This window comes from Sphaeramia orbicularis, chromosome 24, assembly GCF_902148855.1.
Source record: "Sphaeramia orbicularis chromosome 24, fSphaOr1.1, whole genome shotgun sequence".
Lineage (NCBI taxonomy): Eukaryota > Metazoa > Chordata > Actinopteri > Kurtiformes > Apogonidae > Sphaeramia > Sphaeramia orbicularis.
In genome coordinates this window covers 3,648,855-3,665,940 of record NC_043979.1, presented here as the reverse complement: position 1 = coordinate 3,665,940, position 17,086 = coordinate 3,648,855, and the positions used below count along the sequence as shown (strand labels likewise).

At 38.1% G+C, this 17,086-nt stretch overlaps 1 protein-coding gene across 4 annotated transcripts in view; it reads left to right on the top strand.

The window, feature by feature from the left end:
* Window positions 1-949: 949 nt before the first annotated feature.
* Window positions 950-17,086, top strand: part of tab2 (TGF-beta activated kinase 1 (MAP3K7) binding protein 2) — a 74,357-nt gene continuing 58,220 nt past the window's right edge. For all 4 annotated transcript variants that reach the window (XM_030129005.1, XM_030129004.1, XM_030129003.1 and 1 more), the window contains exon 1: window positions 950-1,319. The gene's annotated coding sequence lies outside the window, so the exon portion shown is untranslated. The remainder of the gene's footprint in view (window positions 1,320-17,086) is intronic.

Here is a 17,086-nt window from a genome sequence, read left to right as displayed (position 1 = left end):
GCTGTTCTCTTATATATTCATGGATTTTGTTGTTTTAGTTCCGTATCAGCCAACACAGTGGACGCTTATGCATCATCCCATACACTGACATTCAGACCATTACTGTAACTTTGCTGTTCTAGATAAACCTGATCTACAGTGACATGTTTGAGTGTAAATCAATTACTGGTTGATATTAGACTGTATTTAACAATTTTCTTTTCTTTTTTGCGTATTATCTCCATGAAGTGAGTAGTAACTAATATTAGAGTATGTTAAAATGTGAGAAAACATCAGATTTGCTGCATTAAAAATGTTTTTATTTCATAGTTTTCACACGGTGTGTCACTTTCTGATATTGTGTTTTAAATACATGTTTCTTTGCTTCAGAAATTAAAAACATAGTGTCCAGATGAGCTGACATTTTTGCAACACCATAAAAAATTGGTTAATTAAAAAAAAAATTCAGTTACATTGTTTTTGTTTTGTTTTTTTCATGTCTAAAGAGGAATAAAAACATTCAGGAAAAAAAAATATTGACTAAGGTTCTCATTATTCGTGCATGAAAGGGTTAAACATTTTAGATCAGTAGATGCTTTTGGTCACTGGTGGTTGTTTGGGTCTTTAGGGGTTAAGATGGTATTAGATGTAACAGAATATGGATGGATGGATGGATGGATGGATGGATGGATGGCTGTGGACCCTTCATCTTAGCCCAGGTCTGTGGCTGCTGTTGTGCTGTTTTCCCTCTGACAGGAGGTAAAATGAGTTCAGCCCTGCAGTCAGAGCTCAGACTGTTCCACTACCTGCTTTCATTTGTGTAATCTAAAGAATCCAGTCTTGTTTTTACTTTCTGCATCTTCTGGCAGCTCAGCTCATTTTGTAATCACAACTTTCTCCTCCCTCTCAGCACAACTTTGGGAAACTGAAAAAAAAAAAAAAAAACAGAAACAACTCTTCCTCTCGCGATAGTAGCCCTTCTGCAGCCGCCATATTCTGTGACAGTATTTTGATTCGTATCTGCTGGAAGTGAGGAAAAAGAGAAAAGTGAAGGGCTGTCGAGGGGAGGGGGGGCACAAGAAGAGGAGCTGTCAAAAACCTATTCCCGAGTCTCTGTCAAACAGCGGAGGGCTGAAGCTCGCCTTCCCTCCCCTAGCGTTTGTTTCGAGGACACAGAAGGCCCGGGGCCTCGGTGCACTGGGCTCTCCGTCTCCCTGGTAGTAGCTGGACCCCTCTCGGCTTCTCCTCTCCCAGCTCCGCGGCCCTCCGGAGGTCCAGCGGCGGTCTCGGGTGTTCAAGGCGGCCCGGGGAGCGGCGGCGGCGGCAGCGGAGGAATGGAAGTAAGTTCCATTAAGTTGGGCTTTTGCCCACTAGCAACAGCCGGAAGAAAAAGTTTTTAATAAAGTTGTCTTGGAATGAGAAAGCACTCGGTCGCCCTCTGCGACAGGAGCCTTTTGTACACTGTCTGCTTTTAGACAGAAAAAAAACTTTTCAGATGTGGAAAAGGGTTTTGTCTCCTGGAGATGCTAACTGTGTTAGCTGAGCTGAGGTGTTTGGAGGATGTTCCCGTCCTGGCCGAGTTAGCAGTCACTGTCTTAACTTAGTACTCAGTCCTTAAAGTCCCTCTTAAGCCCCCATTAATATTAATACCTGGTAATAGCTGTTGCTGGTGTTTTTCGCTGTGGTGGAACTCTGACTGACGCTCCATGTTCTGGAGCTCATGTTAACGCTAGACTTTTTCCATTGAACTCTCCGTTGAAACGTCGTAAGTCTAATCGTTAATGGAAACGTTAAATCATAAATGTGTAACTACACACATTTACTCATATATCGAGTATTTCACCTCTGTCCAATTGAACTGATTGATTTACGATGTATTAATTTGACACGACATATAAAACTTGATTTGTAACTCTTGGAAAAGTTGCTGTTAAGTTTCTTTGTAGCTTGCTTTCTACTTTAGCTGCTAACTAGCAACCTTGATGTGATGCTTATACTGACTATTCATTAACACAAATTACGTCCGGCCTCCTCCATATATCCTGTCCTTTTCATAGTAAGGGGCTGTAAATAGTCCCAGGGCTCTAAACATTACCTGGGACAAGTTTAGTGTTGCACAACTAGAGGCAGGTTGAACACAAAGTGACACACCAGACTGCAGAAGGCTGGGGGTTTGGGTGTTTTACAGCTGAGGTGATGAGTGAGTGTCTTCACCAGCTTGTAAACTCCAGATTATGATGAGATGTCCCTCATACATCAGATGTTTGTGATTTGTGGTAGTGATTGCGAATGAAGCTGATAGCAGGGGTAGGTCTGAACCCCTGCTCTGTTCTTTGTGACATTAGTATGATTCAGAGTTGTTTATCCTACCTCAACCTACCTTTCACCAGGATGTGTTTTCACTGTCTGTTTTATTTTTTTCCTCTGTAGGCACTATAGGTGCCAAGATGGACTGGGAGGCACAGATTGCAACAGATTGACCTATTTTTAAAGTGTTTGTTTGCAAGGCAAGAGTCAGGTGACTATGAAACAGAAACCAGAGACATACATATGTTGCTTCAATGTTTTGAACATGGGATTTTTAGAAAAAACAAAACAAAAAAAAAACAACAACCAGGGACTCATCTCTGTATGTTAGTAAGTATCTTATAATTATCACATGGGAGACCTAGATGGTGTAGTGCAGGTGAAATGTTTGTGGCTGCAGGAGTCAGTGCTTTTCAAGCTGTTCTAGGAAATCTCATGCATAATTTATTTGCTGGTTTAGTGACTCTGAAGATGAAATCATTAGAGACTTGTCAGACATAAGGTTTGGTACTACACACTACCAGTCCCGGCTGCGGAGACTTTGGTGTAGTTGTCTTTTTGAAGAATGCTGATTTATACACTTCTCAAACCACGTTTTGTTATGATGGTTTTGTATGGTGTTTATTCCATGTTTCGTCTCCTCTTTTATCTGGACCCTAAGCCTGCAATTATGTTTGATTGATTTACATAAGGGCAACAACTCAATACAACTCGACTCTTGGCTTATAGTGAAAAAGCTTTGTCTTTCTGTTCATTTTAGTTCTTTAGGTGTATTTGTGGTAGTTTCATTGGCATGGAAAGCCCTGTGGGTGTGGGATACGTCCTTGATCATTTAGTCTGCTATATATATTATATCAGCTACTAGGTAAATGCTGCCAAAGTTTGGTTTTGTCTGTAAAATCTCTTAACTTTACCAGTTTGGTGGGGAACCAAGCTGTATCCAATTAGTGTACTAAGAAGAGGACTCCATTTTTACTTGTGAAACCTTGATGTATTACCTTCACATGACTAAAGTATGAAGTTGTTTTTTTGTTGAAAAAAAAAACAACACTCCCCCTAAGCTATTTACATGCCAATTGAATGTGAATATTCCACTAATATCTCTGGTTACATGCAGATATGCATACCCCAAATAAAAATAGTTTTTTTTTTTTCCTCAAAGTTTTCCACGGGGATGGAATCATTCAATCATATGCACATAGTTTCCCTCTTTAATTCCTTGAACCACCGTCTTGAAAAGGTCAGTTGTGCATAATCAAAACATGTTGATATGCAAGTCTTTCATAATGTTTAAGAGTATGTATGTCTTGACCCTTTCAACCATCAAGCCATTGCTATCAGAGAGGATATGTGTCCATGAACAGGGGCGTGTGTGTCATAACCTGCTGTAAAACTTCTAAATGAGATGCATATTCTGAATGCACGTTCTACATGTCTAAAGACTGCTCCTAAAACCGTACTAGCACCAGCATATTCCACCGTTGTATTTGAAACATTAGTGCACAAGGAAAACATACAAGTGTGATATATACACTGTATGAAGGCAGAAATCACACTGTTCAAGAACACCTATCCAACTGTTTTTACATTTGAGACGTTTTATTTTGACTAGTTTCTCAGCCTGATTGCTTTGAGGCCGTCAAGTTTATTCACAACCCTAAAGCTCTCAGAGTCACTCCTCAGCTCGGCCTCTAAACACCTCCAATCTAAACCGTGTTGTCACAGCTCCACTGTATGAGTGTATATCATTCATTAGCAGCTTGTGCCTGTCTTGACTTGCAGTCAACATTGCACTTCCTGACCAATAAGCTGCCGCGGCCAACTGTTTATAGGTGCAGACCCCTAACTGAAACCATGTGTGCGCTGTAGCTGGGCAAATATGTTGCTAGGAGGCCTTTGCTGATTTGCCACTCATTGGAGACTCAGCAGCTATTGCTCAGAGTCTGTTTAAGTGCTAAATCAGGTTTTGGGGTTAGGATACAGAATAGTTTGCTACTAATTGGTGTGTCATTAGGCGTTTGCTAACAGGGTAAATCAACATGACGAAGTGCCTGCCCAAAGTAGAAGTGTAATGAGCACAAACTAAACTTCAGCAATAGGCCACTTTGTGTTGCCTTGGTGATTTTTGGTGAAAAATGAAGCTCACTTGTTGTGTTTGCTTTGTGTAATAAACAAACAAGTCTAACACTTATTTTTGAGAAGTTTTACAACAAGCTAATCGTGTGGCATGTTGTTGCGAGCTATGTGCCAATACTTAAATCTTCTTTCCGGTAAAACCTGTTTACTGTTTTATCATTTACAGTTTGCACAACAACTTATCACCAATCAGAGCCGAGGATGGGGGTGTGTGTTTTTTTCTTTCTCAAGGGAGAAGAATAATTACTGCACATGAGTGTGCTTGGATGAAGCACAAATGCTTATTGTTTTGATCAGCAGTGCAGAGTCAGCTTAACCCAGCTAACCATATTGGCTTACCTTTCTGTTTCTCTGTGTGTCACAACAGATTCTTTTTAAGAGGCTGCAGACTGTGAAGTTGTGTGGCTAGAACTTGATACACATTCTTTCAGGCAGCTCTTTGCTCAGTGACCAACTCACATGTGCACTTTCCTCCGAGTAACAGTGTTAGATTAAAAACCAGAATGCCAAATACAAATCAAGTAGCTGGAAGGCAAAGGATCCATCACATTATAACCCAGTTCTGCAAACTTCAGGAAGAGGTCTTGGTGTGTGTTTTTGAACCCTCCCCCACTCCAGTGTGTGTAGCTGTCAGGAAAAGAGGCTCTTATTTGGAGCCCCCTCCCCCTGTCGAGCTCTCCTCTGACTTCTCCGCTTTAAATGGAGTCCTCCATTACACATTCTGCTCATGTCTTCTCCAGTTCAAGGGTTAAATTGCATGTATCGAGGCTGACACCACGCAGTCCGCTGCACTACTCGCTCTTGCCTTTAACAGTGTGCATTTGATTTGACAAAGTTTGAAATGACTTTGTAAAATATTCACAATGGGCTTATACTGCTTGTGCAAGAATATTTATATAATTTGAGTTTTGCATGATAAGGTGTGTTTTTTTTTCCCTCCTTCCCTTCATAAAGACTTAAGTTACTACTGTGTGAATTAGAGCTATTGTTATGCAATATTAATTTCCTACTGCACACTGTGTATTGCTGTATAAACAGGAATGAATACAGGATGGCCTAGAATCACTCTGTGTAGAAAACACAATTATTGTAGGATTACTGAAGTGGTCTTTGTAGTGCTGCACGTTTGCATAAAAAAAAAAAAATAATAATAATAATATGAAGAAAACGACTTTGAAATGTTTTTTTCTTGAACTTTTGATATATCAGACACAACATAATATTTACTGTAAATTAATAATTCCATTGATTTTCTGTTTGCAAATCCTCCTTTTTCTGTATTTTCTGTTCAGGTTGTGTTCGAGTTCATTTGCTTCACTTACATGGCACCATAATGTGTATAAGAGTGACACTGAAACATTATATTGTGCATTCTCAGTGTTGAAATAAGGCTGCATGATTTGATGAAAGTTGTTTTGTGATTATTGCCGACAATTTTGCTGTTTACAATTGTGATATAATAAACATAGTTTCATATATATGCTTTGCGTAGTTATCAAGGAAAATGCATAAATGACTGTCATACAAACTGTCATAAAAGCTGCTACCATTATTCACTTAACTGATTAGTTGTCCATTTTTAATTCAACCATAATCTATTTTTTGATAATCAATCAGTCACCAAACAACCAATCAGTAAATTTAGTAAGTAACTGCTAATAATTGCAGGGCTTTTATGGATATTATAATATTGCAATTTGCAATATAATGAACAAATCGCATCATAAATGTTTGTTGTCTATTAAGAAAAAATACACAAATTATTGATATTTCAAAGGTGTATTTTTAATATTAAGCATACAAATTTAAATTGGCATGAAAAAATTGTGTATTGTAAAAATGTTATTGTATATTAATATTTAAGAAAAGATTAGGTAGAAACATTCAAGAGTGAAACGGGAAATGGAAAGAGAATTTTCGATCTATATTACTTGTTCTGTACATACATATATATTACTATACATATTATATTACTACTAGTATTTATCAAATCCCAAAAAATTATTTCCAAATATCCAACATAAGTTGTCACGCTCACATATGCACATTTTGGGTTGTGGGTTTGAACACATAAAGAGCAAAAAGCCTAGTGTGATTGGACCTCTCATACTGAACTTCTAATAACCTGGTTACTTCAAAACTATTTCAAATTTACTTCAAATCATAAAAAGGAAGAAAAATCAGGTAACATCTGATTTAGATCACTAGCAACTTCACTTATTGCATTTTTCTGTTTTGATGATGCTGGAATTCTTTGCTATGGTCACTGTTTGGTATGTGCTGAAGAGGGCTGCAGTTCCACATCCATCCATAAGTTAGACATTTTGTTTAGCAGCTGTGGTGCCAAGCCAAGTTTTCTATGTCAAACTGATAAAGTACATAGGTGTTGCAGCAACGTACTTATTTGGTAATGCAGATAAGGTAATGAAGATACATGAAGATTAAGTAACGGCTGATAAAAATGTGGTGGATCGCTGTAATAGCATTTGTGGTTACACAGATTCATGTCTGTTAGTATAACTGGCTGATCTGAAAACACATGGAGACTTCTATTTATGGATTTTTATTTATGTATTGAGAATAAAGGGAAGTGCCACTTACAGTTTTCCTTTGAGTTGCTGTGTATGGTAATGCTTTGTGCTGAGCTCTGAGGGCCTCTGTTCACTGTGTATCACTGGCTGTCTGGGACTGAACTCTATTGTGTGTCCAATATATGGGAGGAAGTTTTTGCATAATCCTGCTGCTGTTATTTGGTCCAGGACACAGGTTATAATTCACTATATTGCTAAGATAAGATAAGATATGACTTAATTGATCCCACTGTGTTTACAGCAGCAAAATACAAAAAAAAGTACAGAAAGACAGGCAGAAACATTCAAGAGTGAACATGAAATATTAGAGAATGTTCTATTTATATTAGTTGTTCAGTACATACATACATATTATTTACATATTTACAATAGTTGCACATATGCTGTACTGCAACATGGTAATGTATTGATATTTTTAAGTAAATATCAACACTATAGCACATCCTTTTGTGCAATTGGAGCAACATTTAATCTGGCTTTAGCTTATGTACCCCAAATTGAACCGAATCATTGGGCAGGATCAACTTTTACACAGTTTGTCTAACATTTACTTCTGCCAAAAAAAAACTTAACTTCTGCTCTTTCTACCTAATAGTGTTTGATGCATTTGTAATATTGCAGTCTCCTCAGGAGTCCACACATGCACATATTTGCTAAATCTGTATCCATTGCACTTTTGTGCATTTAGGTTAGGTTAACTCACTTTATTATCCCCATAGTGGATTCAGTCTCTACATTTTACCCATCCTAATACACACACAGTACCTAGCATTAGCATTAACATTAGCAGTTAGCATAAAAGCACATATTAGGAGCAATGTGCAGCCATTGAATGAGCTTGGGGCCCAGCTCCAGACCTTCATCAGCACCATGGTCTGGGGCACTGGCAGGAGAATTAACCTATATGTGCATGTTTTTAATGGCGGACCATTAAAGGACCTGGAGGAAATCAAGTGCACCTACTTTTCTTTCTTTACTAAGAATAAAAGCTGTCTTGCGATATTTCAAGTTTTCATTTTTTTTAGCATTTCCTCAGATATTTTATGTGCAAATTGAAAATGCGAAGTGGAACTACAGTGATGGATTGCTCAGACTTTGAACTTGTTGACCTGTTGACTGAGTTGTGTAATGAGGTTTGCACGCAGATGATTATCACAATGGAAAGAACACAAGACTCACTTCCACTTCTCTGAATTCAGTCAAAAGTATTCTTGTTTTTCACACTACGTTTCATTATACATGCATGAGTTAACAGGAGAATACTGAACCACATCCTATGTTGAGTCATATACATGTTTAGTTTATCAGCGCATATTTGCGTTAACCTAGAACACAGATCATTAACAATGCATGCATCACTGTTTCACAACTACACTGACTGATTGTTTATTCGAATATCAACATTTAAAACCAATACAACAACAAAAAAGAGAAAGCACATTTGAAAAGCAGTGGGATGAAGTTCAACTCGTATCCGCCCATCCCCTTGACTGACCAACGTTCAGCGCGTGTCGGCTGAACACAGTGGGCAAATGGTGCTAATGAGCATGTTTAATTTAATTCACTTTTACAGTATACTCTGCTGTTTTTAAAGTATTTACTAATTATTAAGGATAGAAGTTCTCTACAGGATGCATTGACAGCATGTATGTCAACTTAGCCAAATCATAGGTAGTATAAATAACCCAAAACTCCAAATTTTAAAGAGTAAAGCTAATAAAAACAAACAAAAAAAAGCTTTGAAATTATCACAGGAAGACACTAAAACCATCTACTCCCTCTTTCCATTGTTTCAGGTTAAAAACCTTCTACAGACTTTTGTACTGCTACGTTATGATGCAGCATGTCATAAAACTCTGGCTGAATCCCAATTCACCCCTTGGCCCCTCCCCCTTACCCCTACCCCTCTGTTTTGCGCGTACACGTGAAGGGGTAGTGTTGTCCCGATTCTCGATTAGATGGAAGGGAAGGGCTCGAAACGGAGATTTTTCAGGACCACACTACGAACGAAGGAGTAGGAGAAATTTCCCATAATTCTGTTCAAATCGTCGGCAAGATGGAGGTAAACACAGCCAAAAAGTGCAGCAGTGATGAAAGAAACACACAAATGTATGTACTTTCTTCGTAAACAACTCAATCATTTGATCGACTGTTTAATGCTGTTTCAGTGAGTTATAGATCGCATTTCTGGGGTTTATAGTTGATAGCTGCAAAAAGATGACCAAAGCCCATGGAACAGAGATGGTTACAGCTGCTGACAGCATGGGGAATACTTTCGGAAACAAAGTTGTCGCATCTGTTTATAGTGGCACCGATGACTGCTGATGACGTAACAGATCTGGAAGGGTTGTCCCATTTCATAGGAGGATGTTTCAACCCCTAACCCTTGCAGCTTTGTTTCAAGGGGTAGTGCAAAGTGCAAGGGCAAAGGGGTAGGGGTAAGGGGGAGGGGCCAAGGGGTGAATTGGGATTGGGCCTCAGAAGAAGCAGCAGTAATTGTAACGCAGTGACAGGCTGCTGCTGCAAAATGTACATTCTGCAGGAAGCCCTGCATACAAATAATCCTGTGGTGATTCATTCACTAAACCTGACAGCTATTTCATTGGACGACCAACAGCCATTTGTTAATTATAGAGGGACTTTTTGTAGATGCTCTTAATTTAAAGTTGATGGAAGATCGTTGTTGAGCAACATCTCATTGTTATAAGAAAACACCAACTCCAGAAATGTTCCCATCAGTGTTTTGTATACCCAGTAAATAAAAATGACTGGCGAGCGTCACTGATGCTATCCTCAAGGGCACAAAATATGTCTGAATTGTACACAATGGCCAATTGTTTAGCTAAATAAATTATCTGAAAGCAGCTATCCTGTTTAATGGCATTTGTAAAGAGCAGCTTTTCATGCTAATGAAGTGCTTTTCAAGTTTCCCCTCACAGAAACTGAGCTATGAAATAGGATAGTAGCACAACCATCAATTAGAGGAATATAGTGCAGCTCCTCCGCCGGCTCCCTTTGGATGTAGCATTTAGACTAATTGGAAACAGAGACACTGGTGTGTTAAACAGGCATGTTTGGAAAGACAGCAGTGCAGCTCTTGGGACACTTGTGCATTGTTAGTGGGCTCAGTGTTTGTACTTGAAGTGTTCATTTCCACCCCTGTTTCTTTTTCATGATTTATTGGTCAATAGAAACTGCAGACCAGTAGGATTAGGTTGCCCTTTATTTTGAGTGACAAGGAAATATGCTGTTACAACATGCAATCTGTGGAGAAAAACAAGTTTACTTCCTGTTGTCAGTGCCATATTTTAGTTTTGATTTAACTTTCCACAGAACTAGGTGCAAGAACTGGCAGGTTTTTATCATTTTTTATTTTATTTATATTTATATTGTATCTCAATTCTGTGAAATAGGATTGTACAATGTGGTCTGAAATGTTAACATGATTTTAAAAAAATATCAGTTGAAATTCAGGTATCTGCATTTCTTTAGTTTAAAGGCTGAGTTTCAGCTTTGAGTGATAGTTGAATTGTAAAGTAATGCAAAGCAATAGTAGTTTTTTGCAGCTTCTTTAGAACATAGAACACTTGACAGAGGAACATTTCACAAATTTGTAGGTAAAACATTTAAAAGTTGTGTTAATAAAATGTTTATTTACTGCAATATACATATGAATAAAATTAAACAATGAAACTGTGTTTCATCTGAGTTCTTATTCAACAGGATAATAACAATATAAGACCAGAATAACGTCAGAGTTGGTCGTTTGTGGTTTTAAACACTTAATGTAGACAAAATAAAGAGACATCTATGATAATACCAGACTTTTATAGATGCAGCATTTTAGTCTCAGAGGTTTGGCTGAGTAGTACATTTTAAGTTATCTAAAACCATTTTAAACCATAAAGACCCACACATCTACCATCAACCAAAACCATCTACATACAGTCGTCCTCAAAATTATTCATACCCCTGCCATTTTTTGTTTGGGTTTTTTTTGTGATGAAATGAATGAATTCGTCAAGCTTGTTTGTGACTTATATGTGATACACAAGTGAGGGAATAACAATAAATGATACTTGAAGAAATGTTTTATTTCAGTAGTGGATTTCCAAAAAATGCTGTTTAATACCTGTTGATCCACTAATCCTATCAATACATGTAAATAATTAATGTAAATTTATTTATTTATTTATTTATTTAATTTTTTGTTTTACTTTTATTTAACCAGGAAGTCCCATTGAGATTAGGAATCTCTTTTGCAAGGGAGACCTGGCCAAGGTAGCAGCCATACAAAGTCCAAACAACATAAAACACATACATGATACACAATTAACAATAAAACACTATTACTATACTATAACTATTCAGCCATAATGGCATCAAGAAAAACAGTGACATTCCTTCTTCACTGCATTCTCTATGATACTTTTAAAATCATTAACAGATATGAATGTATGTAGTTTTACAGTTTTTTGAAGACTATTCCATGACCATGGTGCATGGTAGGAAAATGCTGTTTTTCCAAAGTCTGTCAGAACTCGGGGAACAGTCTTAAAATACAGTCATTCATCTTTTCATGGTCATCAGATATGACCAATTTGGACGTTCAGAGGCTCTGTAGTTACCGTGGAAACACCGTCATCTTCTACAAAATTGATTCGCAAGTAAAACCCATGGAGTTGGATCAGTGACAGTGGATGGACACACTGGGGTTATGTTCAGTTAATGACAGATTTAGTCAAAAAGGTCATTTTTTTGTGGTTTGATCTAATAGCTAACCTTTGAATTTACTCTGAGCTTTTATGAACATCTACATGATCAGTAAAGTAGATGTAGGAAAATACCAAATTTTCACTGAAAAATGCTAAATGCAGAGGATAATATGGAAATAAATGGCGATGAATCACTTGGGGAGAGACAAAAACATTATTAGGAAGTTGAGACGAAAATAAGTGTGGGTCTTTTAGTTTTAAGTACCCATTTTTGTTTGTGTGTGTATTCCTTATATGGTTTCTTGTCAAATAGTCCGTATCTCTGCCACAAATTAATTTTAGACGTCCATAAATGGTTGTCAGAAAAATGTTTAGCTGCCAACACTGTCACATCTCCTCCTTATTGGTTCAGAGCTGGTTTGAGTTTTCAACAGAACTACATATCCTCTCAGATTTCCAGCGCTCTGCTTCGTCTGAATAATCCTAAACCCACTTGAAGTACAAGCCAACTTTTCTTCACAAACAAGACATCAGATATTGGGTATAGTAGTTGAACTACTCATTGGCTTTGTCTGCCATCCCCAGACTCCTCTGGCCCATCTAGTATTAAATGTCGCACCGCACAAACTCCGCCCTACACTCCAATACGAGCTGCATCTTGAGCGTAAGCCCTGAGCGACGGTGCACAGGAAGGTGGTTCGCTGGTTATCTTTGGCCTCTGCGGTTCCTCACGGTCGTGCATGCCGAAGCCTCTGCAGCAGGATATGTCTGAGATGCAAACACTTCCTCTCAGTGTGTAGTGTGCTTACCAACACCACACTTTGCATTTTCATGTTTAGTTCTGCATTCCGGAGCATGGATGACAAGTAACTAACGTTTAAATACAAATGTAAAGTAAGAAAATCACATGGTGGAAGAGTAGAGAATAGGACACATACAGTCATGCAAATAGACTTTTTTTCCCATATTAATCAGATGTAGTGCCGAAACAATAATAATTTTCCTGAATTAAAGCTTTACTTAATTTCACTGCTGCTAAACATTGGTTCCACTGTTGTTTCACACAGACGCTTATAGTATTTTGACACACATGACGCCAGGATCAACACACAGTCGTATGTTAGTTCCATCTTCAGTTGTCAGTGAGTTGGATCCAAATGTGTTGAAGACTGCAGTTCACATATCGTTTGTAGATGTCATTTGACTTGTTTGTTGTTTATTAGGGCTGCTTCATTAATCGATTTTAAACCGAAATTGGATTATTTAATTAGGAAGATGTTTAAAAAAGGCTAATCGTCAAATCAAATTTCATCTCTCTCACGATATGCACACGAAAACGACATGCCAACTTCTGATGTCTTTTGTAGTTTTACCCAAAAATTGAAATTGAAAATTGAGTGTTTAGAGGAAGAAATTAGGATTTTGGTTTTGGCCAAAATTGTGCAGCCCTATTATTTATATCTGTAGAGATTTTCATATTTACCTTTATACTGTATATTTGCTATTTCTATATAATTTTTTAAAATATATCCATTTACTTTTATAGTTTTTGTGGTTATTTCAGCTGGTTCTAGAATAAAGTGTATTATTTCCAGATATCCCTTTCATATTTTGTGTTTCAACCTTTTTATTGAGGAATTAATTAGAAATACATTCATTATTACAGATTTTCTTTGTTTTTAGAGTTAAAACAAAGCAAAGGTATACAAAAAGAAATACAAAGGTAAAAAACACACACTTTAACATCCCCCACCCCCTCCCTCTATCCAGGACCTACATATTGTCACACCAAAAGAGGCCACCTCAGTTGTACCATTATTCAGGTTGAGTTATCAGTATATAGTAGAAGGGGAGGTCAAATCCTGTTGAACTGATGCAGTTGCACCGGATTCTCTCCAGCTGAAAGACTTTAACTACTTATTTCAACCATAATTTAACAGTTGGAACTTCTGCTTTTTTTCCCCAAAACATCAAAATGAGTCTTTTGGCTACAATACATGCATAGAATAGCAGTGGACGGTGATATTTGTTAAGTGGAGAAAACTGATCAGAGACTCTGAGTATGACCAAAAGTGGATCAGGCTTTAAATGTCTGCTAAAGAGAGAGTGGCTTCAGGAAGACATTTGTTACTTAATGGGATAGAGTTGGGGAACATTTGTGTAAATTTGTCGTAGCATAATGAAGTCTGTGGATGATGTTAAATTGGATAAGCTGGTGCCTTGAGTTGGCGGAGAACTTGTGTATATTTTCTACAACATTATCCCAAAACTCGTCATCTATCTCCATATTCAACTCCTGTTCCCAGTGTGTTTTAAACCTTACACAGAGGGTTCTGTTGTGTATTCTTTACATTTTTTTTTCACCTATTAAGTTTAACCTAATTGTTTAATCAAATCGAATTAATGAAAATAGCTGACAGATTAAGACTTGAGCTGCTTCACTCCTTTCCTGTCAACAGTACTGGACTGCCTCTGTGTGGTCTCCCACTGCCTCCTTATGTTTTCAATGTAATCTTTATTACAGCCACTTTCTGTCTTTGTTCCGAAATAAAGAGGAACATTGACACCGTAATACACTCAGCCTGAGCATTTCCAGACCTTCCACTACATCCTGAACCTGCATCTTGGTTTCAGGGGAGGTTAGTTGCTCTGTTCTGTGTAGCTTGTCTTTGATTCAGCTATAGGCTGCTAAAATTAAAGGTCCCTGCAGTGGACGGTTCATGGATTTAAACGGAGACAAATCTATTTGTACTAAGAGGAGATGATCAACATCATGTCATTTACAAAAATCTGATCTGCACAATACATGATTCTGCAGAACTCACACTTTTTTTAGTCTTGTGTTCAGGGTCAATAAATGTCTCTTCTTACTCATAACATGCATCATTAAACGTTATTAGTCTTATACTCTAACAGACACATAGAAGGCTTTAAATAAACTGAATTGGAATTATCTGTACAACTGTTACATATATTTATGATCCTGATGGCCTTTATCGATGGTAAATAGACTAAACTTATTTAGCACATTTTCTACACCTTAATGATGCCCAAAGCACTTTACAATTCCGCACATTCACCCATTCACACACACATTCATACACCAGTAGGCGGCTGCTGCCATGCAAGGCGCTGCCAGGCTCTACTGGGAGCAGTACCCTACAGTGTCTTGCCCAAGGACACTTCAACATGTGGACAGTCGGAGCCAGGATTTGAACTGATTCGAGCCGACATTTCGGTCAGAGGACGACCTGCTTTACCAACTGAGCCACAGCCGCCCTTTATTGATGCATGCCAACATGATAAGCTACGTTTATGTCATTGTAGGTGGAAAGGTGGCACGTAAAAAGGCCCATTAGATTAAGGGGTGACATTGACTGATTAGATGACTATTGATTAACTGACTACTGGCTTCTTCCTGCTCCAAGTTATCATTCATTAATCCAGTCTTTAAAAAGACAGTATTAGGCAGCCTCTAATTAAGAACTACAGGTATGCAGGGCTTTCTTCAGAAGTGGAATAAATTCTGTTAATTCAGATAAATTCTGTTCTTTCCAAACACCAAGTACTGCAAGAATTGTATTGTCAAGTGTACATAGACATTGTTAACATGAAAATTAGGTGCAGGGTATAGACATGGTAAAAGTGAACACGATACATGAAGAATAGACTCATGGCTCTGAGTAAAACTATAATCTGTGTAGACTGTGAGGATCATTTCTTACTAAGATAAATAGTTGCTTTAGAGACTTGTGCAGATACAGATGTGGAACTGTAGATGAAGATGAATGTGAAATGAATGTCATGTAGTGTAAGTAAGCAGACTGGGGGCTGTTTGTTTTCAGCTGGATGGATATTGCAGGCCGTTGTCTTATCACTCCCCTGCTGCTTATCCTGTGGGCAGGTTCTGGCCTCAGGTCCCCTCTGACTCCCTCCAACTTTTCCTCACAGACTCAGCACAGAGAGCTGGACTTCTTCTGTGCTGTTTGTGGATGCCATACAGGGACTGCTCTGTCCTTCATCATTTCTCCCACAGTCTGCTGATGGTCTTTCATCTCTTTCAGGTTTTTTTGTGCTCACTAACGATGGGAAACAGCTTTGATCTAGTGTCCTATCAGTAACAGCGTGGGCCTCAGGCTCTCATACTCCCCTCGCTGTCTTACGCTGAAAACATATTCAGGGCGTGGTGGACAGTGGAGTCCACCCAGCTGAAAAGACTTGTTTGTTGTGGTTCAGTGTAGCTTTGCCAAGGGCAACTGCCTGTGTGGGTCTCTATGAGGTTCTTGCAGCAGTAGTGGTCTATTAAATTAGACCCTACATTTTGCAACCATCTGCATCTCACATATAACCACCTGAGATCGAGGGGGAGGGAAACACAAATCCTCACTTCCCATAACACACTGAGGGATTCTTTTTTTTTTTTCTCTCTTGGTGGTAGATTGCACAACAATACTGGAAACACACACAACTGAAGCATGTGAAACTTTCACCCCTGCAGAGATGTCAAATGCAGGTTTATTTCTGACATGTGAAATCCAGTGTCTTACCTTAGGTAATAGAAGATGCATGAGTTTGGGAGTCCTCCAGCCAAGAAACTTCATATTGCATGCAGTAAAAATACTCATCTAAACCTGCAGTAGGTAGTTTAGTCACATTAAAATATCTAAGAAAGGCTGGTCTTGTGTTATGCACTTTTATGACTTGTGTCGTCAAATTAGAATTTATTGTAATGGGCCATTTAATATCGTTACCAGTCAAAGCTGTAATTACTTCCTAAAATAAACTAATATTAACATTTAATATTACTAATGGATTTTTTACCTGCATGAAATTATATAACATGAATACATACCTAAATACATTATGTGTGAAACTGATTTACTGAGTTATGTCTCATAGAAATCCTTTGAGTGTCTGTGTATTCAGAGCTTTTATTGTGAATGCACTGACAAAAGTGGTGGATGTGCAAGTGTAAGACACCAGAGTGGCAAAAAATGGGTAATGTGCATTTAACTAAGACAGTTACCTTTTTAATAATAAACAAAGATAAATAAACCGAATACATCAACAAATAGAATCAAGTAACATGCGCATACATCTGTGTAGTTAGCTCAACTGGTATACTGATCCTGTCCTATCTTTGCTGTTGTCATTTTCTTGCTTTGTGTGTTTTGCTCCTTAAAGTGGCTACACTTTGAATTCCCACAGTATTTATTTTTGTGTAGTTCTATTGTGCCTGGGAAACAGTGCATGTGGCAGTCCTGTTATGTCCTTTATAGAATAGAACAGACAGACATTTCACTTTCATGCAACTTGAGCAGCTTGTGGCAAAAATAGAGAGTGAAAGCCCCATAGTCA